Source organism: Chelonia mydas, chromosome 1 (assembly GCF_015237465.2).
Source record: "Chelonia mydas isolate rCheMyd1 chromosome 1, rCheMyd1.pri.v2, whole genome shotgun sequence".
NCBI lineage: Eukaryota > Metazoa > Chordata > Testudines > Cheloniidae > Chelonia > Chelonia mydas.
In genome coordinates, this window is record NC_057849.1 from 299,660,186 (window position 1) to 299,686,198 (window position 26,013).

Genomic DNA, 26,013 nt, shown 5'->3' on the forward strand with positions numbered 1-26,013 from the left:
AATTCTTCACAGCTCATATAGGAAAGGGCTTTATAGGACTCTTGGGGAACATGGGGTTTGAGCAGAGACTTGATGTAGTTGAGGTTAGAGCAGGGAAAGACCTGTAAGGAGCTGAAAGAGAGGAGCAATGAGGAGAGCTTCCTGGCATCATCCCTGATGTTATGATTGAGCTAAGCTATCTCTGAGAGGCGGCAATAACTTTCTTTTTATGACCGGGAGACTGAAGAGAACTGAGCTAAAAGGTTTTTTTGGCAGTACAAAAATCAAAAACATTAGCTACTGAGCAGGAACCATGAGTTTATAAATTTGATGGAACAGAATTACCTGGCACAGCCGGTATCATCAAGGACCATGCTACAAAAGTGGAGTATGATGGGTGCACAGTATTAATAGTACCCGCGGCATGTCTCCACATGGGACATCCTTAGTGGATCATGAGGTCATTGTGGTCAGAAGCCACACATCCATCACATCCCCCTGGTGGATCACTTATCTGGTTCTGCGGCAGTCTAGGAACAATATCTTAATAACACTGGATTCGTGCAACTCAGACTGTAGTAACCATAGATGCATCCTGCAAAGGTTGGGGAGCCCACTTAAAAGGAATTAATAAACCTGTTTCACATTTGGTTTCTCCAGGACCACTAACTGCAGATATATGTTCTGGAGATAGGAAAGTCCCCAAATCCTATAAGGCTCAGGGAATGGTCAATCAGATATTCCACCCATGGAATATCTCCACCCACTGAAGGTGAATCTGTTTACACTTACTTGAACATAAGGCTACTGGCTTTTTTCTAACCAAACTCAAGAGAGAGTTTCAATGATCTTGGTAACCTCTTACTGGCCCAGATGGAAAAGGTTTCTGTTGCTTATGAATAAGGCAGCCAAAGAAGTTGCCTAGGAAGTTGGTGTTAGGTCATCAGTCAGAACCAGCACATTTTACTGCGTCCCATCCTGAGATCTCTCATTTTTGAGCATAGCTCCTGAAAGAGCAGAGACACAGGGGCATGGTATTTCTAAATAAGTGGCTATCATCATCCTGGCTTCATGGAAGGTGTCTATTAGAAGGACTTCTTAGCTTCAAGTTGAAAATATTTTCAGTAAGTTGTGAAAAAGCCCAATTTTTTGGTTCCACACACACAGCCTGCTGCTTCATTTATCTCTGTTTTTGCCTAGAGAAAACTTCCATATATGTTAATTTGGTTGTAGGTTACCATTCAGCAAGTACACCCAACTTTTAATAATACACAAACACAATAAGGAGTACTGTGACCTTTAGATATTTCAAGGTAATGTCTTCACTACAGAGTAGCCTGGGCATAAGCAGCCACACTGCAAAGTTGTACCTGAGTTATTCTGTCCTTTACTGGTACTACACTCTCCTGTGTGTGTTGCTGGGACATCCAGGGGCATATCCTATGGTTCTTTGTGCTGCATAAGCTGAGCTGCTTTATTATTCTTTTCTAGTGAATTGTGGGAGAAATTTGGTGTCCCCCTGGGCTATTGGGGAATTTTGGAAAGGCACTGGCGGACTATCAGAATTCAAATGATTTAGCCTGAATCCTCAGTGCAAAGTGTGTGGGTTACCAGCCCAAATGAAAGAAGAAACCAAGCTCTAACCGATACCTCCAATCCTGCCAGCTAGTACAGGTTGAAAGCACCACTAAACTCTGGTGAGAGGTTTTTTAGGGGGGAGGAGAAGGGAGGCTAGGGGCAACTCCCAGGTAGGAGCCTGGGCTAACTGCAGTGAAGACATACCCTAAATCAGTGGTTTTCAAACTTTTTTTCTCGCAACCCAGTTGAAGAAAATTGTTGATGCCCGCAGCCCAACGGAGCTGGGGATGAGGGGTTTGGGGAATGGGAGGGGCTCAGGGCTGGGGTAGAGGTTTGTGGTGCAGGCTGCGGGGTGGGGCTGGGAATGAGGGGTTCAGGGTCTGGGAGGGGGCTCTGGGCTGGGTGTGCGGGCTCTGGGGCGGGGTCAGGGATGAGGGGCTTGGGGTGCAGGAAGGTGCTCCAGGTTTGGGAGGGGCTAAGGGCTGGGGCAGGGGATTGGGGTGCGGGGTTAGGGCATGAGCTTACCTCGGGTGGCTCCCAGTCAGCGGTGCAACGGGGATGCAAAGGCAGGCTTCCTGCCTGTCCTGGCACCGTGGACCGTGCTGCACCCCAGAAGCGGCCAGCAGTTGGTCCTGCTCCTAGGTGGAGGTGCGCAAGTGGCTCCGCGCAGCTCTCACCCGCAGGCACTGTCCCCCCAGTCTTCACTACTGCCGCCCCTCCTCCCCGCCACCTAGGAGCCAGACCTGCTGCTGTCCGCTTCCGAGGCACAGCGCGGTGTCAGAAGAAGGTAGGGATTAGCCTGCCTTACCTGGGCAGCACTGCCGATGGGACTTTTAATGGCCCGGTCTGCGGTGCTGAACAGAGCTGCCGTGACCCAATGCCTTGCACTCAGTTACCCAGTACTGGGTTGCGACCCACAGTTTGAAAACCACTGCCCTAAATGGCTTTCTGAGTGTATGTCTCACTACAATAGCCAAACAGGCCTGTAACTCTTGTGTTCTGGATGCTTCACTTATCTCCTAAAACAGTTATGTCTTGCTGCTGGGCCTGTTATGATGGATTTTGGTGGCAGCAGTTCGATGACGGAAGAAGTAAAGAGGTCCCTGTACATCTTATAGGTCTGAAATGCTTAATGCTTGCCAAAAAAATCTAAACCAATTAAAAATAATAGTGATAATATGATGGCATGCACTCTGGAGGCAGCCAGTTTGGGCAGGAGATCCTACCATCTGGAGATGAGCTAGAATTAGACCTCCTGTGGTTCTCCCTCTGTTCTTACCTCTCCCCTACTTATCCCCTCCCAAGGTCAAAAACTGTCGCAGTTGCACACCTTCACAGACCTGTGAGTCCTTGTGATGGTCATTCATGAGCATCGTGTTCATTTCTGAGTACAGGGCATAATGAGTACTAAGAAGGAAGTAGATATATAAACCTAAAGAGACAGGAATGCCATCTCAATGCCTATTGTGTGGGTTTTAGGTATGGGCTTTGACACAGAAGATGAATTTTTTTATTTGTAATCCTTGCTTGTTCTTTGAGTAGTTGTCCCTATGGGTGGTCCACTTCAGGTGCTCATGCACACCGTGCGCCTTCAATTGGAGATTTTCAGTAGTAGTCTCTGCAGGTCCATGCCTGCACCGTACACTACATATCCTTGTGCTTCCATCTGAGGAAATATAGAGTATCGTGGACGTGCCTCCACTCCAGTACCTTCTCAAATGCCTCTAGCCTGAGACAGAAACTTGTGGTATGCGTTAGTTAGCTTTGCTAATCCTTTCTCTTCCCTACTTGATGATTTTATTTTGTCATTTCTTTCATTTCTTTATTTTACTGTATTTCTGTTTGTTTTTGTTTATTTCCAGTGCTTTCTGTGTATTTTGGGTGGGACATCATCTCCATTCGTTCTTGCGGCAGGGACTTACTGCTGCTTCAGTTCCCTTGTTGGGAACTTTTTTCTCTGCCTGTGGGATGCCCAAAACTCCAGGGTTTGAATGTTGCCAGACCTGCAGAAGGTCTTTCCCTCTCAGTGAGGGTCATTCCAATTGTTGTCTTGGAGAGGCGCACATTCCGTTAAAGTGTAAGGTCTGCTCTGGCTTCAAGAGTAGGTTTAGAAAACTGAGGGAAGACAGGCTCAAGTTACTCCTTATCAAGCACCCCACCTGCCCCCTGCCATATATCGGCCTCAGAGGAGCCAAACGCCCTGTTGAGCTCCATGGCTCTGGTTCTGATGACCAAGTCTCAGGGGATAGTTTCAGAACATCTGAAGAGGAGGCACAAGAAGAGGAGGCACAAGTCCCCTAATAGGGAGTCAAATAGGTTGGGGAAGTCACTCCAAAGGTCAAGTAAGGAGACCTCACATCCTGGTGTGGCTACAGCAGAGGCTCCTACCCCTACCCCAACTCCCTGCCCAGTTCCAAGTCTCATCTACCTCCTAGAAAGCACAGGAATCACCAGAAGTCTAAGAAACTCTGCTTGCACTGGCTTTGGTACCCAGTTCATACAGTGACTCCTCGAAGAAACAACCACCAACTCTGACTCCCTTGGTACCAGCAACACTAGCAGGCCAGGAACATAGGGGCATGCAGATCATCCAGCTACACCACCACTAACATCACCAGCTACATTACAGCTGATCATCCAGTGGCCGACCTCACTGGTACTTGTTGAAACTGATCTTTTAACGGCCCACAGCTGGGCAGAAGTTTACCGGTACCAGTGAGAATTCGGAGACCAATATGTTTAATACACAGTCATTTGTCTGAGAGAGACTCACACAAGCAGTTAAGGTTACATGGCATACATCCTTTCCTACAAGCCTTAGCTCCTCAGGCATAAACCCTCAGTAACTATGTTAGCTCTACACAGTATCCTGATTGGCAAACAGCAGGCATATCTACCAGCTCTAGATGGAGACTACTTCTCTTTCTTCTTTCCCCTCTCAGGCACTTGGTCTGTCCCTCAAAGCAGGGCCTTGGTTACCCTGACGACCTCTCGTTCTAAGACCCCTCGAGTCGGGGTCTTGGTTACCCCAATGATCTCTATCTCTCAGTCTTGAACCTCTTTGGATGTTAATTGGGGAATTGATCTGACTCATTTACTTTGCTTACCACTTATATACCTTTTTGTTCTCAAAGGAGTTATATGTTCCAGAAATATGCCTTGTAGGCGTTTATTACTGCTTTTCTTCATAATTTTGGAAGGGTTTGCAAAGCGGACGCACAGACCAAAGGTCATCCATAGTTTACCCTCTCATAAATCATTCACTTAAGCTCTTAGCATGAGGTTATTCAAAAACGGTCATTTTGACCCATGTCAGCCATGTCAGCACCAAGCCCACTGATTGCATGATCTTACGTGTTCTTTACTTTCTGAGCGGGTTCTCTGCTGATATATTCCAAAGTTTGGGGTTAAAACACATACGCTGATTGAGCCAATATTAACCATTTCAGTGCAGTTTCAGCATTTCCAGTAGTTTTCCACATCATTTATCTAATGCTAAGAGAATTCTGCTCCCAGAATCCTCTACTAGGTTCAAACATACCAAGCCATACCAAACTCATGCTTGACACATTTATTCATATCAATCACAGCAATTTGTAATAATGTTGACACCGTCTCAACAGTACTGCTCTCAAAGGACCTCTTAGCCCTTCAAGAATTCAACTCTTCTCTACTGTCAGGTACAGTGACGGATCACCTGATTGTACTGTTTAGACCAGCTGATGTCTTTGTGTTTTCACATGCATGCATATCTAACTGTACAGACCCTATCACTGGCCCTGGGGCCACCTCTGGTACTAATATGACCTTCAGTACTGGCACAATCTCTAGTACCATTGCAACAGGCCCCCCATTAGAAACGGGGAAGAAACCTCTTCAGATGCAGAGGTCTCTATTCAGGGTTCCACTGCCCTCCCATTTAGACCTCTATCCCCTGAAATTTACTTGGAAGAGGAGCTGTCAGGATCCTGGCCACTCCTCTGCTCAGTGACACTTCTGAAGAATATGGTCTAGAAGAAATGCCCACATCTAATAAATCATCCCCCATCCTACACAGATGACTTCAAGGTCTTCAAGGACCTGATGCAGAGGATAGCAGAGTCCTTACAGATCCCTTTGGAGGAAGTTCAAGAACTACAGCATGGCTTGGTGGATATCCTCCACTCGTCCCCTCAAGGCAGGGTTGCCATACCAGTAAATGACACCCTTTTAACACCAGCCAAGTCACTATGGCAGACACATGCCACTATCCCTTCCATTGGCAAGAGGGACAAGAAGAAGTATTATGTCACTCTGAAAGGCTTGGAGCACTTCTTCTCTCATCCCACACCGAACTCTCTTGTGGTGGATATGGTAAATGAAAGTCACTGACAGCATCGCTCCAAGTCCATGCTGCATGACAAGGAGTTCAAAAGTCTGGACTTCCTCAGTCGCAAAAGTTACTCCTATGCTATGCTTCATCTTAGAATACCTAATTAGCATTAATGACTTAATATGATTATGTGAACTACAGCAAATTTATTAATTTTATTGATAAATTGCCAGAAAACCAAAAGGACCAGTTCCAAGCCCTTATCTCTAAATGTTATACGGTCACCAAAGCTTCCTTGCAGGTGTTACTGAATGCAGCTGACACAGCTTTTCGCTCTATAGTAATCCACCATATTTCATAGTTACAATCCTAGCCTTCCCAAAGAGGTCAAGAACACAACTGAAGATATCCCTTTGGAAGACCCCAAGCTCTTCAGTGATGCCACAGATGAGTCCCTCCATTTGCTGAAGGATTTAAGAGCAACCCTCATTTCTTGGGCATTTAAACTCCTACAACCAAAAGTAAATGTAGCAGATCACAGGAAGCCCAGAGATCTCATCCAGTACAATACCATACGTATCAGAGGACTGTGGAACCACCCCGGAGGAAGCCTAGGTACAAGAGAAAAAATCACTCATCCACTACCACCACCCAGGCAACAGCTTCCACCAAGCGGCTTTTTTGATATTCTGGTTGAGAGCCATCAGTCACTATCCCTGAACACTTTGCTCCACCACTCTTTTCCTTCCTATCTTCCACCTTATGGAGATTGCCTTTCCCATATCAGATTAGCATAGGAGCAGATCACATCAGACAGATAGGTGCTAGAAATGGTTACATCAGGCTATGCTATTCACTTTGGCTCCAGCCTTCCTGACCCCCAATTCCACTTTCGGGGACACTTCTCACAAAGGCCTATTATGTCAGGAAGTTCGATCCCTCCTGCTCCTGGGAGTGATCGAACCAGTTCCCCCTTTCTTCATTGTGAGGGGTTTCTACTCCAGATACTTTCTGGTACTACAAAAGAGAGGAGGAAGGAGACCAATCCTAGACTTCAGCGTTCTAAATACATTCATCAGGACACAAAGGTTCAGGGCGGTAACCTTAGCAGCAATAATACCATCTACAAATATGGAGGACCAGTTTGTGGCCTTCAACTTAATCAGTATGGATATTTCCATATAGTGATGCATCCCACGTACAGATGATTTCTCTGATTCACAGCTGGCAGCAAACACTACAAATAGAGGGCTCCTATGGGTGATCCACTACTCATACTACTTCTGCCCTGCTTCAGAGTCCTGGTCTGTGGATTTCACAGCGAAGGAACTGGAGCATCAGCGGGTTCACCCTTCCCTATATACCCTTCAACTGGAGAACAAGGATATGTTGGGCGCAGGTGCTACCTAAACTTTCCAACCAAAGGCATATGGGTGCACATGCGCACCTGAAGTGGAGCACCCATAGGGACAAAACATCTCAAAGAACACCAGTTACTGTAAAGTAATTAGCCACTAGTTCAAAATAAGAGGCTAGAGGTAGAAACTGAAATAAAGAGCTGAAGAAATGAATTAATATGACATATCTACTATAACTCTGATCACTGTGCTTGTTTATTTTATCCTTTCTGCCCCATCTTTCATATGTCTTTTTTAACTTTTTTTGGGAAAAGACCTTGTCTTCTCATATGTTTGTGCAGCACCTAGCACAAATAAACTCCAATCTTGACTGGCTCTTTCCATACTAGCTTAGTAAAGCTAATAAAATTAATAAGAAATTCTGGGTGGGCTACAGTTGGTACCTGGCCTAATTTTTTTAAGTCTGTACTCAGATGTCCGATGTTTTCCTGCATCTTGCCAGTTATGTCTACAGGTCATTAAAGCATTCCAGTATATCTTTGGGGACAGTGCAGCATCGGTCACACAGCAATTTTATGTTGTGTTGCGTTACAACTACTTTTTCTTAGAGGATAGAGTTTGTCTCAGTGGAGGCCCCTTACAATTGGATGTCTGCAGAATGTTTTTTTAGGCGTTCCACAGACGGCCACTGACCAAAGGAAGAGTCCCATAACCTTTAAATTGGGACTTTATTTGCTTTTCTGTGCCACTTATAATATATGAGTGCTTCTAAAACAGTGAGTGTATCCTCACAACACCTCTGAGATAGATAAGCTTTACCATCCCTCTTTTATAGATGAGAATCTGAGACACAAGGTTTCTTAGGCATGGTGACATTGAGCATTGCCACAACTAACGTTTAGGCTCCTAGAAAATCACTGGGATTCACAAAGTCTGAGTTAGGTGCCTAGACTCCATATACAATGAACAGGGACAGATGTACTTCATCATCATTATCATCATCAAATGTGCGGTCTACTGACTGTTGCACCAGCCAGAGTGACCACGGCTGATGTCATCATACCAGGCATCTTCGAGTGAAGTTCTCAGATCTGGCTAAATCCTGCAAATCCACAAATCTCTGGGGCAATGCCAGGTAAGATTAAGGCATGCACCTCTTTTCTCAACAATGATGAATTTGAGAGCACGGTGTGATGGAGTGTTTTTCCCCATCCTGGCAATGGCAACATAGCCAAAGAGCATGCAATGCCATTTGTAAATGCAGTGATTGACTGGAGGAAGGCCGGCATCTCTGTGAGATTATTAGGGCACCTAAATCCTTTTGTGAGTCCTTAGCCTTTGAGATTAATGGTGTGGTTTTCAGAGATGCTGAGCAACCAGAACTCACATCAAAGTTAATGGAAACATCTGAGGCTCGTCAGCTCCGAAAAGCAGGACTGTGCTTTGTCCATTAGTTGGCGGACATAACTTTGCTCTCTTGAGTCTCAGTCCAGTGTCTTAACCACAAGGCCAAAGATTAGACTCCAATTCTGGAGATGACAGGAGACCCATACAAAGTCTCTGTTTGGTTTGATCAGCCCAAAGGGAATGGAAGAACAGTTTTACTCTAGAAATGAAAGCACTTTTGGTCATTCTAATATGAAATAGATTTTTTTTCTATAAAAAATTACATTCTGAGGCTGCGTGAATGTTACACTTCATGATTATTTCAGTCTTCAAGGAAATCCTTTTAAAAATCATAACAGTTAATTGTACTGGATGAATAATACAGTTTCATTAAAAAGTTATATAGAACAGTACCTGCCCCTTTAAAAAAAACAAAACTGTGGACCTACCTTTCCAGCTTCCCTGCCACTCCCCAGCTATTCCTGCGTCATTCTCTATCTTTTGGCTAGCCTGTGGACCATGGAAAAGGTCTCTGTCAGCCACTGATAGTTCACAGACAATAGTTTGTAAACTACTGCTGACAAAAATGTTTGGTTTCTGGTTGAATACAGTCAAACTTTTGTTCAGTCACTGTCTCCTCCTCTTCCCTCCCCACTAAAAACCACTATTTAGAATTGATAAATAGATACAGAAATGTTATGTGTAATAAAATGAAAGAAGTGAAATGCTAGTAATTGTTCATTTTGGCCATAGTCCTGGAGCTGGATCCATGTGAGCAGACTCCTGTGCTTCGGCAGAGTATAAATCTCACTGTTCCACCCATGTAGATCCAATTCCAGGACTGGGGCCTTTGCATATAAAACTTGAGAGCTTGGAGGAGAAGTTTTCATGTTGAATAAAAGGATAATGTTTATTATTTTTTCTAAAGCAGAAAAAAGAGGTCTACTGAAAGTCTGGGGAAACAGGTTGAATACATTTGAAATAGGGTTTGTTGGGGGTTTTTTGAGTACCCAACTATAGCTAGCAAAATATAATAATAATAATAAAAAATTCCACCATGGAATTCTATTCTTTTTAATGATAAATGTAATAATCTTCAAAGCAAGGTAGCATGGGGAATTGTGTATATTTTAAAAGAATTGTAACCTTGTTCCATTTATTTACAAGCTTATTTTTTAACCTTGAAGATTTCTTCAAATGGCTTAGTTTTCTTTAAATGTTTTACTATATATTTATAACAGTTATTAGTCAGGTAATAGAATGTAACTCTTTTTTAAATATCATCCTAAAATGCCAGACTAAAATGGTATTATATGTATTTCAAGTATTATATGTATTTAAATAGGAGGGAAGAGTAATTGTATGCTATACTTATGAAGAAGAGAATCCTTACAAATAAATTATTACATGAAATAAGTTCAGCATCTGAATAATTTTATTCTGTGATACACTTTTATTTCAACAGTATAAAAGGCATGCCTTTTTCCCTGGTTAGAGGAGGAGGATTACACATTCTAAAAAGTATATCCACCATCTTTTTCTTATACTAAGATTTTATCTGCTGTTTAATGGGTAAACTTACTGTGAAGTGTAGTTGCTTGTTTAACTTTACCCCTATTCAGGTCTTTGATTTTGGCAGGTTAGTTAATTCAAATAAAATTTGTGAAGTTAAGCACTTTCAAGAAAAGGCATAGGAGAACCTAATTTAACCTAGAGTGTCTCTTTTATTCTTCTGTTATTCATTTGAAGTGCCCTATCAGCTTGAACTGACCAACTTCAGTCATTTTTACCCTTTTATTTTTTTTCTCTAATGTAAACTGAAATTCCCTGCTGTTCGTGGTATTTTAGTGTTTAGCATCATTTAATGAGCAGGTATCATTAAACTTAAAAGATCCTTTTCTGTGTATCTCTGATTAGTTAGGGAAAGAACCAAAGAATTCCTCTAATTTATCTTTGCTTCCTTGTTATATTTTGATGTTGGCCCATTTTACGTTTCAGTGCCTTTTTATGAAATGGATATTATAATTTTGGTGTGAAAGTAGGACAGAATCTTTTTAAAAAAAATCTTTGGCACTGATAAGATATATACGATACTATATCTTATTTACAAATTTACGATTAGAATGCTTTGTCTGTTCTTTTGTAAATTTGTACACTAATATATATTTTTCCTCTAAAAAAAGGATTCATTACCATTTCTTTGTAAATATACCTATTAACCCCTGACAGTAACCTTGTCTGCTGTGTGCATATATATTTGGGGCCTGATGCTTTGCTCCTTGTGCATCCAAAATTCCAATTGATTTCACTGGGAATTTTAGTGATCAAGGAATGTAAGAAAAATCTCCAATTGATTAATGATAAAGGGTTGATAGATTATAAAGAATGAAAGTCACCAGATACATAGGAGTTTATGATAGGCAAGTGTGGCTATATTAAAAATAATTATAACAATAGATTTTTTTAGAAAATGATACTCATATAGTCTAAATTGAAAAATTATGAGACCTTATCCTCTAATACCTTACTTATGGGAGTAGCCCCATTTAAGACATTGCTCACATGACTAAGGACTATTCACATGAGCAATGCTTTGTACGATCAGAACCATTATTTGTAAACTTCATAAATGTGTTCTTATAAGATCTAAATGCAAATTAAAATTCTTCAATCAAATACAAAATGCTTCATTCCCGTGAGTTGGCTGTTTACCTGAAATCATTCATTAGTAGTGTAACCTAAAATTGTTAGTTTTGTTTAAAAAGTGATGGTCATATTAATTGATCAATTAAAATGAATTAAACCATTGCACCCTCCATTTCTCATTTGTGATGTGTGGTAAATATTCTTTAAGCATTTTGGTATTAGTTCTAATTTTACTTTTTAAAATCAAAGAAAATCTGGGAGATATAAAGTCTGAAGTGAAAATAATGAGGCTTGAAGGCAAGTAAAGGTCAGATAATGTGTAATAAGTTACAGATGGCACTGTATGATATTAACATTACTAAGAGCAATGCTATAAAGATGTAACAGTGCTGCCTACTGGTAAGATGTAGTAGAGTTTATATAAGTGCTTTGAGATATATATAGTAAAACTAAGTGTGTGCCATATTCTTCATTGTAATAACACTGTTCTCTCTGATACCAAGATGCATACTTTTTCTTTAGTATTAACAGCGTATTCTTATATCAATTATTTGTAAAATAATATATTTATATTTAGATATTTACATTTAGGAATGAAATGTGGAGTTTGTTATTTCAATATGTAGGTTTGTGTACAGTAAACTAACACATTTGCAAAATGATTGGTTGTTAGTGGCTATTAAAGTTGTATACATCATTCTTCAAAATAATAGTGAATTGTTTTTCAACATTTCTTTTCTTAAACCAGGGTATAAACCTTCCAGACAGATGTTTGGGTTTTACATAGTTCTTTGTACAGATGGCATTAATCTGTGTAGCTTTATTGATCTGTCCCACTGTATCTTGCTACTGAACATAAAAAGCTGGCCAATTACTACAGTAAAATGACAGGTACAATACTAAGCTATGCATAGAACTAGGCCCTGGATCACCACAGCATATTTTACAAGCTTCATGCCTACTTAACAAAGATTTTGCATTACATAATCAAATAATCGACATGATTATCAAAATTAGTAGGCTTTCAGTTTTAGTAAGGATAAGTTTTTGCATTTAAATGTCTACATTATGACTCTGAGCTGAAAAAAATCATGGATTTAAAATCAAAATTATCCACACAAAGAAATTGATGTTTTTGGCCCGCACCAAACACTTGATTCCTGCTGAGAACAGGAAGGACATACATATAAATTTTCATAACCACTGCTGTACCTCACTCCTATTCAAGATGTAAACCTACGTTCACTCAGTGGATTCCAGTTAGCTGCATAATCTGTATATGAAAATAGATACTGTATACAAAAATATCAGGTAGGATTGGAACCACATTTGCCTTTGATTAGTCTATTATTTATGTCTTGTAATAAGTTAGATGAGCGAGGTCCAGGAGTGGGGACCTGGGACCCCTGAAGGCACTGGCCAAAACTCAAAGAACATTCAAACGTGCTGAGGACTCTGAGGAAGGAATTGCATACGGATGTTTCTTATTTTGCCTAGATCTGTGTATTTCTTGTGATTTATCTATGATTAGTGTGATTGATTTAGAAACCTCTCTGTAAAATCTGTGTTACTTGCTTCACTGACACATGTCCCTGAAGGAATAAATTATAAATAGGGCCCTAACAAATTCACAGCCATGAAAAATGGGTCTCGAACAGTGAAATCTGCCCCCGCCCCCAATGAAATCTGGTCTTTTTTGTGCTTTTACCCTATACTATACAGATTTCATGGGGGGAGACCAGCATTTCTTAAATTGGGGGTCCTGACCCAAAAAGGAGTTGCAGGGGGATCGCAAGGTTATTTTAGGGGAGTCGTGATATTGAAACCCATGCTTCTGCACTGCTTTCAGAGCTGGGTAGCCAGAGAGCAGCAGCTGCTGACCAAGGGTCCAGCTCTGAAGGCAGCAGTATAGAAGTAAGGGTGTCAATACTATACCATGCCATCCTTATTTCTGCGCTGCGCTGGCAGTGGCTCTGCCTTCTGAGCTGGGCTCCCGGCCAGCAGCCGCAGCTCTCCGGCCGTCCAGCTCTGAAAGCAGCGCCACTGCCAACATAGCACAGAAGTAAGGTTAGCCGTACCGCAAACTCCCCCCACACAATGACCTTGCGACCCCCTTTTAGGGTCAGAACCCCTACCATTACAACACCGTGAAATTTCAGATTTAAATATCTGAAATCATGAAAATTATAATTTTTTAAATCCTGTGACAATGATATTGAACAAAATGGACTGTAAATTTGGTAGGACTCTAATTATAAAGTATCCATGAGAGTGGAGCTCTGGGAAGGTTGTGCTTAAACAGTTGGGGTGTCTTGGGGGTTCAACACCAGGGACCCGGGGCAGCTAGACCATGAGGTCCAATTCCCTAGAACAAGCACCAGACAGAGAGTCGAGAGCTTACAATCACACAGATCCAGCGGATGGGTCTAAACATAACTGCCCAGTGAGCATCCGCAAGGAGTTCAGCCAGGTCTTTTGACATATGGTGGAAGCCACTGGATCAGCATGATAGAGTGTAAGCTTTTTAAGAGAGGTTTTGGTAAGGACCTAAACTCTCTACTCTTCAACTGAAAGCAAAGAGAGATGTGTTAGTCTCTTAGGGAAAAGATAGCTATCAAGCATGAACAGCTTACAAAAAAATCTGCTTTTGAGCTTCTGTGCACAGCAAGATCTGCCCTTTGCAATTCAGAAGAAGTCAGATCTGGTGTCTATGCAGTGCTCACATGAGCTGGGCAGTACTGAATACCCAGTCCAAAAGAGGTCCAAAAGAGATTCCCATTTCTCCTACAGAGTCTTCAGATGATCAAGAAGATGGTATCACAGATGATTCCAGACTGTCTGGCAGATTCAGTGGTGAAACTATGATCTGTTGGAGCTCAAATGGTCTGCAGAAACTTTGAGAACCATGGACTAAGACATTCAGAAGGGGAATCATAGAACCATAGGGTAAGAAGGGACCGCAATGGTCATCCAATCTAACCCCCTGCCAAGATGCAAGTCTACAAAGTGCAAGAAATAGAGCCACTAATATATTTACATAGATATATCTTACATAGATAGCTTAAACTAGTAACATGCTTATCAGTTAACTGAAATAACTTCTGAAATGTTCATTAAGGCTTCTGTTCATCATGGTACTTGAACATTGGCATAACTTTAAGGACCCCAGTCAGACCTCACACTGAAACTAGTGGGTTAAATTTGCGAAAGTGCGTTAAGTACCTTGCTGAATCAGGCCTTAAAATGGGATTATGATTTACATGCGCTGCCAGGAGCTGTGTTCTTAGTCATATTTTTATTTGCCTTGTCAAACACTATATTTCTTAGGACCAAACTTGCATCTAGCTTAAGGCTTACTGCTCTTTAGTGAAGTTAAACCTGCTTGCATTAGGCCTGTCTTTGTGCCTTATTGTCTAAGCTTCATCTGGACCACTGAATATGGATCATAGTCTCCTGCATTTTTATACATTTAAAATGTTTTAAGTATAATGAGGATTCATTCCTGTGGCAGAGGAACTGAGGGCTAGATCCTCAAAAGGACTTGATCTGGCAATGCTGAGGATTGCAGCACCTAACTTTTAGATGCCCTGGTGCCCAGTGGAAGTGGGAGCCCTGTGTTAGTCACTCAGGCTCCCTACCCAATGCATGGGGAGAGTTATATGCCTAAGAAAGGGATTCATAGAAGCCAGCAAGCTGAGTGGGGAACTGCCTACACTAGCAGTTGGAAAAACGGAGGAGAGGGGTGTGGCTAAGACCCACCATTTAAAAGCAATTGGGCACCTAACTCTAGGTTGGAAGGAAGAGTCTTTCTCCACTTGGGAGACATAGCCATGAACCCTCTCCAGCACTTAGGTGCTAGGTCAGCCTGTCTGGGCATGCTTACTGGATTGGCCAAGATAGGTGGGGGAGTGCCTCGTTTGAAAATCCTACTGGGGCTCAGATGTGAACCAGGGTGCGAAACATCAGGACTTAGGTGGCTTTGTGCATGCTGTGGAGTGGAAACTTTGGCACCCAGGTGACTTTAGCAGCAGAAATTTAGGTACCTAGAGATTTTAGGAGCCTACAGGATTAGGCGGCAGTTGAGTGGGGGTTTTGAGGGTGTCAGTGTTGCCTAAATTTTGAACATTTTAGACACCTACAATGGTAGTTAGGCACTTAAGCATCTTTGTGGATCTAGCCTGAGATACTAATATATCTAAGTAGTTAGGATGGCTCATGTTTTGGGGGCCACAAGAGTGAATGAGGATTGGGATTCAAATTTTCCACAAGGATGATGATTGGCAAGTGTGGATGAAGGAGTTATGAGAACTGGCACAATGGAAACTGGACAGTGTAAGGATAAGAGAGTCACCTTCAGGGAGGAGGAACACTTTTTTTTCTGGGCTTAGTTTAAAAATGGATACCAGGTTCACAGATTTTAATGAACAGTGTTATATGGCTGGAACAGTTTGCTGGGGTGGTTGTTTGCAGATTGCCTGACATATAAGGCTGTCACTGACTGCCAGTATCTGAGCCAGGAAATAATAATTAAATCATTAAAACTATTATTGAATCTATACAAGTTGCAGTTTCTTTGATACTCACTTGTGTTGGCAATGTTTTATACTACTTGTAAAATAATGGAATAAATATTAAGAAGAAAAAATCTTAAAGCTAGACAAAAATAACCATAGTAAAGCAGGAGTGGTTTGTAAAGAATAGGGCTAAAATGTTCAAAAATGTCTAAGTCCTATTTTCAAAAGTGCCTTAGGCACATATATTTTGTGAGATAAACTCGATTGCTTTTTTGACAGAATTACAGATCCAGTGATAGGGGCGTGGGAGAAGGAGAAGGTTTTAAGAGAAGTATCTCTCAAAAATATTTTAAATCACCTTAGATATGAATATGATTATATAGATTGAAATCTGGCTGAAGGATTGTAAGCATAGGGTCATGCTTAAATGGCAAACTATCAAGTTGCATAGTGGTGTATTACAGAGACTTCTCTTAGGTGTGGTCTTATTAAATATTTTCATTCATGACCTAGAATAGCGACTAAATGACATGTTAATGAAATTTTAAGATGATACTAAATTGGGAGGAGTTGAGAACTGTGAATGTTAAAGCAGAAGTGTACCAAGAAAAGCATTCAATATGAGAATGCACAAATATATTTTGTGTGTACGGGTGGGAAGCTGAGGATGCTCTGTCTCACCACTTAATTGGGCCCAGAAACTATCTATTTAATCTGTCTAATATGGTCCATCCAAGTTTTTATAGTGTGTCAATCACTGTAGCATCTGAGTATCTAAATAGATTACAATAGAGAGAGTAAAAACATGAGTAGAAAATGAGATTCTTCTTGCTTACAGACAACTGAATGCATTTGAGAGTAAATAGTCCAAACCACAGAAACATGGCCAAAAGAGATATAGGGGTGGTAGAAAGTTAGCCATGAGCCTGCAATGACACAGACACAGTGGCACAGTGGATAGAGCACTGGATTGGGACTTGGGAGATCTAGTTCTATTTCCAGCTCTGCCACTGTCCCTCTGGGTGATGTTGGGCAAGTCACTTCCCCTCTTGGTTCCTTAGTTTCCCCACCTGTAAAAATGATGGATAATGATACTGACCATTTTTGTAAAGTGCTTTGAGATCTGCTGGTGAAACATGTTATATAAGAGCTAGTTATCAATAATTGTAGTAGCACTAATAATAACTAGGGTGACCAGATGTCCCGATTTTTAGTTCTTTGTCCCAGGTCCCAACCGATGCACGGTCAGGACGCCATTTGTCCCGATATTGTGGCTTTGGCCGCTCCGAGCGCTTTTTTTTTTTTTTTTTTTGCTTCGGCAACTCCGCTCCGGCCACTTTATTTTATTTTTTTGCTTCCCCCATGTGTCCCAATATTTTGCCTGTTTCATCTGGTCACCTTAATAATAACAGAGGTATCAAGTCACAGGACTAGTAGTTAATGTTCCCTATTTATATTACTGGTATAAATGCATGTAAAACATTCCATTCAATTCTAGGCCCCACTTTACAAAAATGTTCATGATCCATGGAAGGCAATATGGAAGTTTATTATGGGGTGAGGGGGGGATTGATATGTGGAGAAAGATTACAGGAGATAATAAGTATGTATATAGTTAGATTATCTTTTGCATGTTTAAGGACCCTGTTACCATGGTAGAGGTTGGACAGATGCTCCAATACCTTGGTGATGGGTGCAGTATAAGAATCTAAATGTGTTGAATAAAATTGAATAGTGGCATCTAAGCGGCTATGGTACAAATAAAAGAGGAATATATATTCCTCTATATAAATATTAGAACAAATATTTGACTATATAGACCTCAAAGATGGAGAGGAGTTACTTAGCCTAGGAAAAGGGGATGTAATTAGAAGCAATCAGTTCAAATTAAGAAAGGGAAAATATAGGCTGCATATTAGTAATATTTTGCTGACAGTGAAAAATTTCAATGTGGCACAGACTCCTAAAGGATGTACTAGAAACTCTATAGCTTGGCACTTTAAAATTTGGGTGGAGTCACCACTCGTAAATGTACAATAAGGGACTATCTTGCATTGGACTAAATTAACTGTTCGGTCTTTCTCATTGCTATATTCCATTATTCTCTTTTATGCCTGCTGTCTGTCAAGTCTTTGGCTGTGATAGAAGTCCTTTGTGACATTAGTGCATTGTGTTCTCATAGCTTGTCCCATATCTGAACACAGGGCCAGGAGTACATAAGGCTTGGAAAACAATGAGAGTTAGGACAGGAGGAAGAATATTACTGTCAAGCAGATTTAAGGCCACACTTTTAATTTTATAAAGCTGTTTTGTTTATGAAAGATTTTTTCTCTTGTTTTTTTAATTCAGAACAATGCACTGCCTGAATAGCTTTTCCTAAATCATATGTGAATTGTAAATCTCCAGTTTTATGTTTATAAGATATAGAAGCAAGATAAGTCAGTTAGAAAAAGGAAATTTTTCTTAATGTTTGTCCCTGAAGCCTCAAGCAGATCTATGCTCCCGGACTCCTATTCCTGCCTGGAATATCATTGACTTCAGTGGGATTCTGATTCTAGTGAAACTTAGGATACGTCTACACTGCACACTACTTACGGTGTAGAGCACATACACTGCATGAGTTTAAATAAGGTAGATGGTAAGGCACTGCTTAGGTGAGTAAAGACAAGCCTGAACCTTAAAATTACATACCCTATAGGGCTCTTTACTCCCCAAGCAGTTCCTCTCCTGTCTACACTGACTTCAGCAGTGGGGAAAGACTCCGGAAGGGAGAGGCAGCGGGGAAAGGTTCTGGCAGCTCCCTGTTGCCGGAGCCTTTCCCTGCTGTCTCCTTCCTGCCAGAACCTTTCACTGCCACATGTAGCTACACACCACAGTGTGCATGCAGTCTGTCTTTCACTGCAGCATGCAGCTACATATACCTTACATGCTGTCATCAGTAGCGTGCCGTGTAGGCCAACTTTTAATGTTAAGATACGGGTTTGAGTGCGCAGTTCTGGCTCTAAGATTGGGCCCTTTGTGAATTTAATAGTCTGTATACTCTGTACTGCTAAATCAACATGAACCTTAATGCAGCAGCGTAATATACTTTGTACCAGTAAAGTTAAAAGGTTAATCTTTCAAGTCTGCGTTGGTAATACTCAGATTCTGTAGAATAAAATGTTGTCGTCCATCCCACCCACCCCCGATTTTAACCTTTTCCAAGTAGCTAACAGGGATTTATTTTAATTTAATTTTAATTGTCATTTCAATGAAGCTAAATTTACCAAACCAAATTTAGAGCTGGGGTAAATGTGTAATGCTCCTTTGACTTCAGTGGAGGACACCTGCTTATGCTAGGCCAAAATTTGGCCCAAATGTCTTAACTTAACAACAATAACAATGACAAATTCAACTACTCTTGTGCCAAACCCTGTCAAAACATTTTTGTTTCTGCACATCATCATTCTCCAAAGATTCTGCACAGCCTTGGGAAAAGGGTCTCTTAGTTAATTACAGATGTCAAGCCTGCAGAGGGAGCTCAAATCATTGTTTTTGTGGGCCTCACTAAAATAGTGATTTTATTTTTGTTGGCACTGGAGTGGCTGGCTTTGGTTATTTCGAGGAAAACATATGTATTCAGATGTCTTAGATGTTTTCCTTTAGAAATTAGCTGTTTAAGAAGGATTTTACATTTGGAAACTAGGTGGACTCCAAGGTGAATGTGACAGCAACAGGCTTTGAGAGGTGACTGGGAAGAAGTTTCTGGGAAAGGGAAGTTTTCTGATCTTTGGGAGGTGTGAAACATGTAGGGTGCAATAACCTCCAATCCTCTTAGACTTCCTCTTCCTCCTTTCTGATGGAACCTGATTACTGATCCGTGGATATGAAGCTAACACGGTGCCAGCAGGTTGAATCAAGAGCTATGACATGGAGCTCTTGGCGAGGATACGAGGCTGTTAAGTCAGGGGAAGGAGACTCAACACCTTTTGTGAAGGGCTATGTCATATCTCGGTGGAGGGGAGTGGATAGAGATTCATTTTGTGTGTGAGAAGATGACAGGGCTTTTGGTTGAATAAGATTATCAGAATCAGAATCCAGTTTATTCTGGTGGTTGTAGAACATTGCATGGTAGTTTTAATAAGGTGAAAGGTTGTGGAAGTATCTTTGGGCAAAACATTCTGTACTCTCTGTCAGTGTTAGGAAAAAGTCACAAGACATCTGCAAATGGAGGAGTAATTCCAGTAACCAGAGGTAGATCAAGATGATAGTGAAGATCTCCACCAGAGGCAATGCTACCCAAGCCCTTCCCGTAGCTGCTGGGTTGTGGGAATGTACTGGGATTTTTATCAGGCTGCTGTCCTTGGATTCTTCTTCTTTTTTTTTTATAGACTCCAAGGCCAAAGGGGACCATTGTGATCATCTAGTGGAACCTTCTGTATAACACAGGCCAGAGATGTTCTCCAAAATAAATTCCTATAGCATATCTTTCAGAAAAGCATCCAATCTTGATTTAAAATTGTCAGTGATGGAGAATCTACTATGACTCTTAAGTTGTTCCAGTGGTTAATTACTCTCATCATTAAAAATTTACACCTTATTTCTAGTCTGAATTTATCTAGCGTCAACTTCCAGCCATTGGATTGTGCTATACCTTTGTCTGCTAGATTGAAGAGCTCATTATCAAATATTTGTTCCCCACGTAGGTAATTCTAGACTGTAATCAAGTCACTCCGTCACCTTCTTTTTGTTGAGCTAAAGAGATTGAGCTCCTTGGTTCTACCACTATAAGGCATGTTTTCTAATCCTTTAATCATTCTTGTGGTTCTTCTCTGAACCCCAATTTATCAACATCCTTCTTGTATTGTGGGTAACAGAACTGGACACAGTATTCCAGCACTGGGTGCACCAGTGGCAACTGCAGAGGTAAAATAAACTCATTACACCTACTCAAGATTCCCTTGTTTGTTTATCCAAGGATTGCATTAGCCCTTTTGGCCATAGGATCATATTGGGAGCTCATGTTAAGTTGATTATCCACCACAACCCTAAAATCTTTTTTAGAGTCGTTGCTTCCCAGGATAGACTTCCCTATTGGGTAAGTATATCGTACATTCTTTATTCCATATGTACATTTACTTTTTGCCATATTAAAATGCGTATTGTTTGCTTGCACCCAGTTTACCAAGCAATTCAGTTTTCTTTGTATCAATGACCTGTCCTCTTTGTTATTTACGACTCCCTGAATTTTTGTCATCTGTAATTTTTGTGTCATCAGTTATCAGTGGTGATTTTGTTTTCTCCCAGGTCATATATAGACATATTTAAATATTGTAGGGCCAAGAACCGATACCTGCAGGACCCCACTAGAAATACACTCGTTCAATGATTATTCCCCATTTATAATTATATTTTGAGACCTATCATTTAGCCAGCTTTTTATCCATTTAATGTGTGACATGTTAATTTTACATCTTTTTTATGTTTTAATCAAAATGTCATGTGGTACCAATTCAAATCCTTACAGAAGTCTAAGTATATTATATCAACACTGTTAACTTTATCAACCAAACTTCTAATCTCATCAAAAGGAGATATCAAGTTAGTTTGACAGGATCTCTTTCCTGTAAACCTATGTTGATTGGCATTAATTACACTACCCTCCTTTAATTCTTTATTTAATCAAATCCTGTATCAGCTTCTACATTATCTTGCCTGGGCTTGATGTCAGACTGACAGGTCTGTAATCACCTTTGTCATCCTGTTTCCCTTTTTAAATACTGGCACAAAGGTAGCTTTCTTCCCACTCTTCCAAGACTCATTGAAAATCAATATTAATAGTCCAGAGAGCTCCACAGCCAGCTCTTTTAAAACTCTTGGATGCAAGTTTTCCAGCCCTGCTGATTTAAAAATGTCTAATCTTTAACATCCTCTTGAGACACTAGTGGGATGGAAAGAGTGTTATCAAATGATATGACTACATCATCTGTTTTTTCCCCCTATACAGAACAGAAATATTTAATGAACACTTCTATCTTTTCTGCATTATTATTGATAACTCTAACATTTCCATCTCGTAATGTACCAATACAATTGTTCGGATTCTCTTTGTTAATAATATACTTTCAAAACTCCCTCTTATTGTCGTTAATTCTTCTGGCCATAGATTTCTCCATGTGTCCCTTATCAGTTTTCTACAATTCCTAGCTTCTAAATGATATTTGTTACTATCAACTTCCTCTTTTTTCCCTTGTGTTATTTATGTATGTATGTATTTATTTTTAACTGCAGCCGTCACTTCCCCTCTAAATCAGGGCATTTTTTTTAACCAGTATGGCCTTCTTCAATTGTGGCTTTTGGGGCATTTAGTAAAGTGTTCTTAAACAATTCCCAGTTGTCATTTACATGTTTCTGATTGACTTCTTTCTCTCAGCTGATTTGGCTTGTAATTGTTTTCTTCAACTTCATGAAATTTGCCCTTTTAAAGTACTGAGGATAGGTAGGTAGATCGATCGATCTCACTGGTCTGGATCTCACTGGTCTGGACTGTATTCTGCTTCCACAGTATAAATGTGACCAAGTTATTATCCCTCCCTTGTAACTAATTTACCATTTATTGTTAGTTCCATGATCAGTTCTTCTTTACTTTTTACTTCTGTGATCAGTTCCTCTTTGTCTGGAGCTTGGGGCTCCATCTTTCCAATCAGCCCCTACCTAGTAGTTATCAAATACATACTACTCCTTTTTCTAGCTGCTGGAAGTGAGAGGGAATTCTGTCTGTGCATTTTCTATCCCCTAAAGCCTGTTTGGCCTCTGCTAGGTAGAGGTGTGGTGGTGGAGGGGAGAGGAGGAGTGTAAATCTCTACTCTTTAATTTCTCCCACAAAACTTCACAGCAGTTGTGAAGGGTAGAAAGTTTCTCTACTGTTTGACACCCTTTCAAGAGCCTTTTGACTATTATGGAATGCGATAGATGTCTCCACCATTCTACCTCTCCCCCAAGCCTCCTTTCTGCGGGGTTATCTCCCAGGACTGACTATGGTTGCTGTCTGAGATGCTGGAGCAGCCTGAAATTGAGGTGATTTTTGATAGTTCATCTGATATGTATAGGGTTCTGAATAGCAGTGGTGAAACTAATCAGTCTTGTTTGTTTCACTCTTTTGCTGCTTGGCAAAGCATTGAACAGCACTAGAGTCATTGGAGCTTTCTGTCCACAGACTCAGGAAGACGGCACTGTATTAGTCCGCACCGATTTACTTTTGAAAGGTTATGTTTCAGCCATAATGTTAGCCATGTTTTCAGAGAAAAGTTCCCAGTCACTTTTGTGGTACCAGCTCATCTCCACTCACTCTTGGTGAGAGGGAGAGTGGATTTTTCAAGGCCTGTCCTCACTATTGGGTTCTGTAGGATGGTTGGCTGCCACTCTGTACCTGAAAGGTGACTGTTTTGTATTGCGAGACATTGAATTATTTTGGTAATCAAGGGAATTTTCAGTGAAATTAATAGATTTTTTTTAATGTGTAATGAAGGCCTCTAAAGGGTTTTTTTTTATCTTCATATTAAAAAATGTTGCTTTGTTTTTCCTTTTGAAATATCAGGCATGTCAACTCTCGTCTCCCTTTATTTTACTGGAAGACCTCTTGCATGTCTCAGATGCTTATTATGAGCTATTGCACTTTGGTTGAAGAGGAAACTATTGATACTTTGTCAAAGACATCTTTTCAATCAAGTGCTCATGAGATATTGGAGATAAATAGTTGCTAACAAAAACCAAGAAAAAGCAAAGCGTTTTGAACAGTCTAACTAAAACTACCCTCCCATTTGTTGGGATGATGTCATCATTTCACTGGTTCTGCAGTCACCATAGGCCAGTGGTCCCCACATTTTTTTGCTCATGCCCCACCCCTTATCTTCTCTGCGCACCCCGGAAGCTGCGGTTGGGAGCTGGGCTGGGGCCAGATCTGTGGTGGGGAGCTGGGGCCGGGAGCAGGGCCAGAGATGCAGTCAGGAGCTGGGGCTGGAAGTGGCTCTGTGGTTGGGGCCAGGAGCAGAATGATGGCTGCGAGCGGGGCTAGCACTGCTGCTGGGACCATGACTGGGAGCAGAACATAGCCAGGAGTGGGGCCATGGTCGGGGCGAGGGCCAGGAGCAGAGCTGGTGACAGAGAGGGACTGGGTGGCACTCCCTCTCTGCCTCCATGGGGGCTGGCCCGAATGTTCCTCCACACCACTCCCGTGGGGGGCACACTCCACAGTTTGGAGACCACTGCCATAGACTGCAGAATCTTCCCCATAGACAAGACCTGATTTGCTAATGTAAAAGAACCACAAGCAAAACACCCACATTACTTTGTTTTATTGCCAGAAACCTTTCAAGCTTTTATATACGTCATTAGTAGTCTTGGAACAATAAGATTTTTTATCACTAAATGTTGGTAAACTTCGATTTCACTGAACCTTCACAAACCAATGAAAACATATTTCCGTGGACAATAATTTGTATAAATAATAAATGAACAGATAGGCAAAATAATAAAAATGCTGTTTGAAAACTTACTAGAATTTGATTTAAAGATCTATACTTTGTATATTTTGACATGTGATGTTGACGTGTTTTAACGGTTATAAAGCTTAAACTTTTTGAATCTGAACCTCTACTGTCATTAAATAATTCTTGTCTGATGCTACCCCCATAATTTCTTACAACTGTGAAATTTTAAATCAATAAAAGTCGGGGATGGGCAATGTTTAAAACCCATAATTTTGTGCTACTTTGAAAATTTAAAATGAAAAAAATACTTAAAAATAAACATTGATAGTATCCATCAAAATTATTAAAAAAGTAAAAAAAAACAAACCAAATTCTGCCAAGCCTAATCATTAAGAAGCAATAAACTGGAGAAGTTTCCCGCCAACTTTTTGTTGTTGTTTTTTCTTTTGCTGGTCACTTCAGCACATGATTCTTAAAGAAATAAATTTTCTCACTTTACAGCCCTTACTCCAGCACCCTTAAGTCTATGGCAGTTCAACACTGTTATTAACAACTTGACTGCTTCTGGGTCCTACTGTGCATAGCAGTGTGTTGGTATTCTCATGGTGGTACATGAAGTATGACCTACCAGATGTGTGAGGCCATACAAGTAGCAGGATTTATATCATACACTAGTTATACAGTTACAGATCAGGCAAGCAATTAACTAATTTTGGTGGGTTATCTATTTTTTTTACAAATATATGATGAATATTTCACAATAAATATTAAATTCATAATGGGTAGTAGAAATTATAATTCCCCACAGAGCTGTTGATAATTCAAAGCACCCTACACTTAATGAAGCATTTGAGTGAGGAAGAGTATAAGTGTTTGTGACTAAGGAAATTCAAGGTTGGGGCGACATTAACCATAATCACTGAAAGCCACAGTCTTTCCTATTTATTCATTCACACAAATGAATGGAGTTTTCAGTAAAACCCATTTGTCTGAAAGAAAGCTCTGTTTGAGACCCATAGTTTATTTTCCAGATGCATTTATGGAACATACACCAGGTGTTGTTATCTCTAGTGAGACCATCTCCAGTATGGAGAGAAGTTGGAGTTTCCCAATGATTATCTTACTGGCTTACTCTGCTAAACCCTGTGGGAATAAAAACCCCTTCTACAAGTGGGATCCATAGCTTTTGTGTTGTGTTCAGCGTACTCTGGTAACCATGTGCCTGACAACCCACACACGGGTCTGTGGGAAAATTGAGATACCAATGTGTGTCTTAGAAAGGCATAAAAGAGTCTCCTTACCCTTCCATATGCAGGATCCTCACTTACCTCAATGGGAACTGAATAAACACATCAGGAAGAATAAACCTTCTGAGTTTTTGTACTTTTCAACTTGATAAAGTAGATCCTTATTGTAAGTGTAGAAATATGGCGTCTACTACTTTAAAGTTAACAGATTTTAGTTTTTATCTTAATATACGTGGGTGTCCATTATTAAATTTGTTAGTCTCTAAGGTGCCACAAGTACTCCTTTTCTTTTTGAGAATACAGACTAACACGGCTGCTACTCTGAAACCTGTCATTATTAATATGAAGTTAGAATAAGGATTGTACAACATTTCTGAGGCCTAGCTATATCTCCGTCCAAATAGTTTAAATGTAGTGAGTATCACTTCTGTATCAGGAAATAATTGATCATATTTATATTTTGAAATATAATTATATTTGATTTTTTAAACTTCTTGTGGGTTTTAGCATAGTTATGTGTGTTCT

The 26,013-nt window shown here is 40.6% G+C and overlaps 1 protein-coding gene across 9 annotated transcripts in view; it reads left to right on the forward strand.

Annotated features, from left to right (window-relative positions):
* Window positions 1–26,013, forward strand: part of FOXP2 (forkhead box P2) — a 548,879-nt gene that overhangs the window by 277,266 nt on the left and 245,600 nt on the right. The window contains exon 1 of one of the 9 annotated variants that reach the window (XM_043549706.1): window positions 14,054–14,205. The exons of the other annotated variants lie outside the window; for them this stretch is intronic. The gene's annotated coding sequence lies outside the window, so the exon portion shown is untranslated. Of the gene's footprint in view, window positions 1–14,053; window positions 14,206–26,013 lie in introns of those variants that run through there. 9 annotated transcript variants of the gene reach the window in all.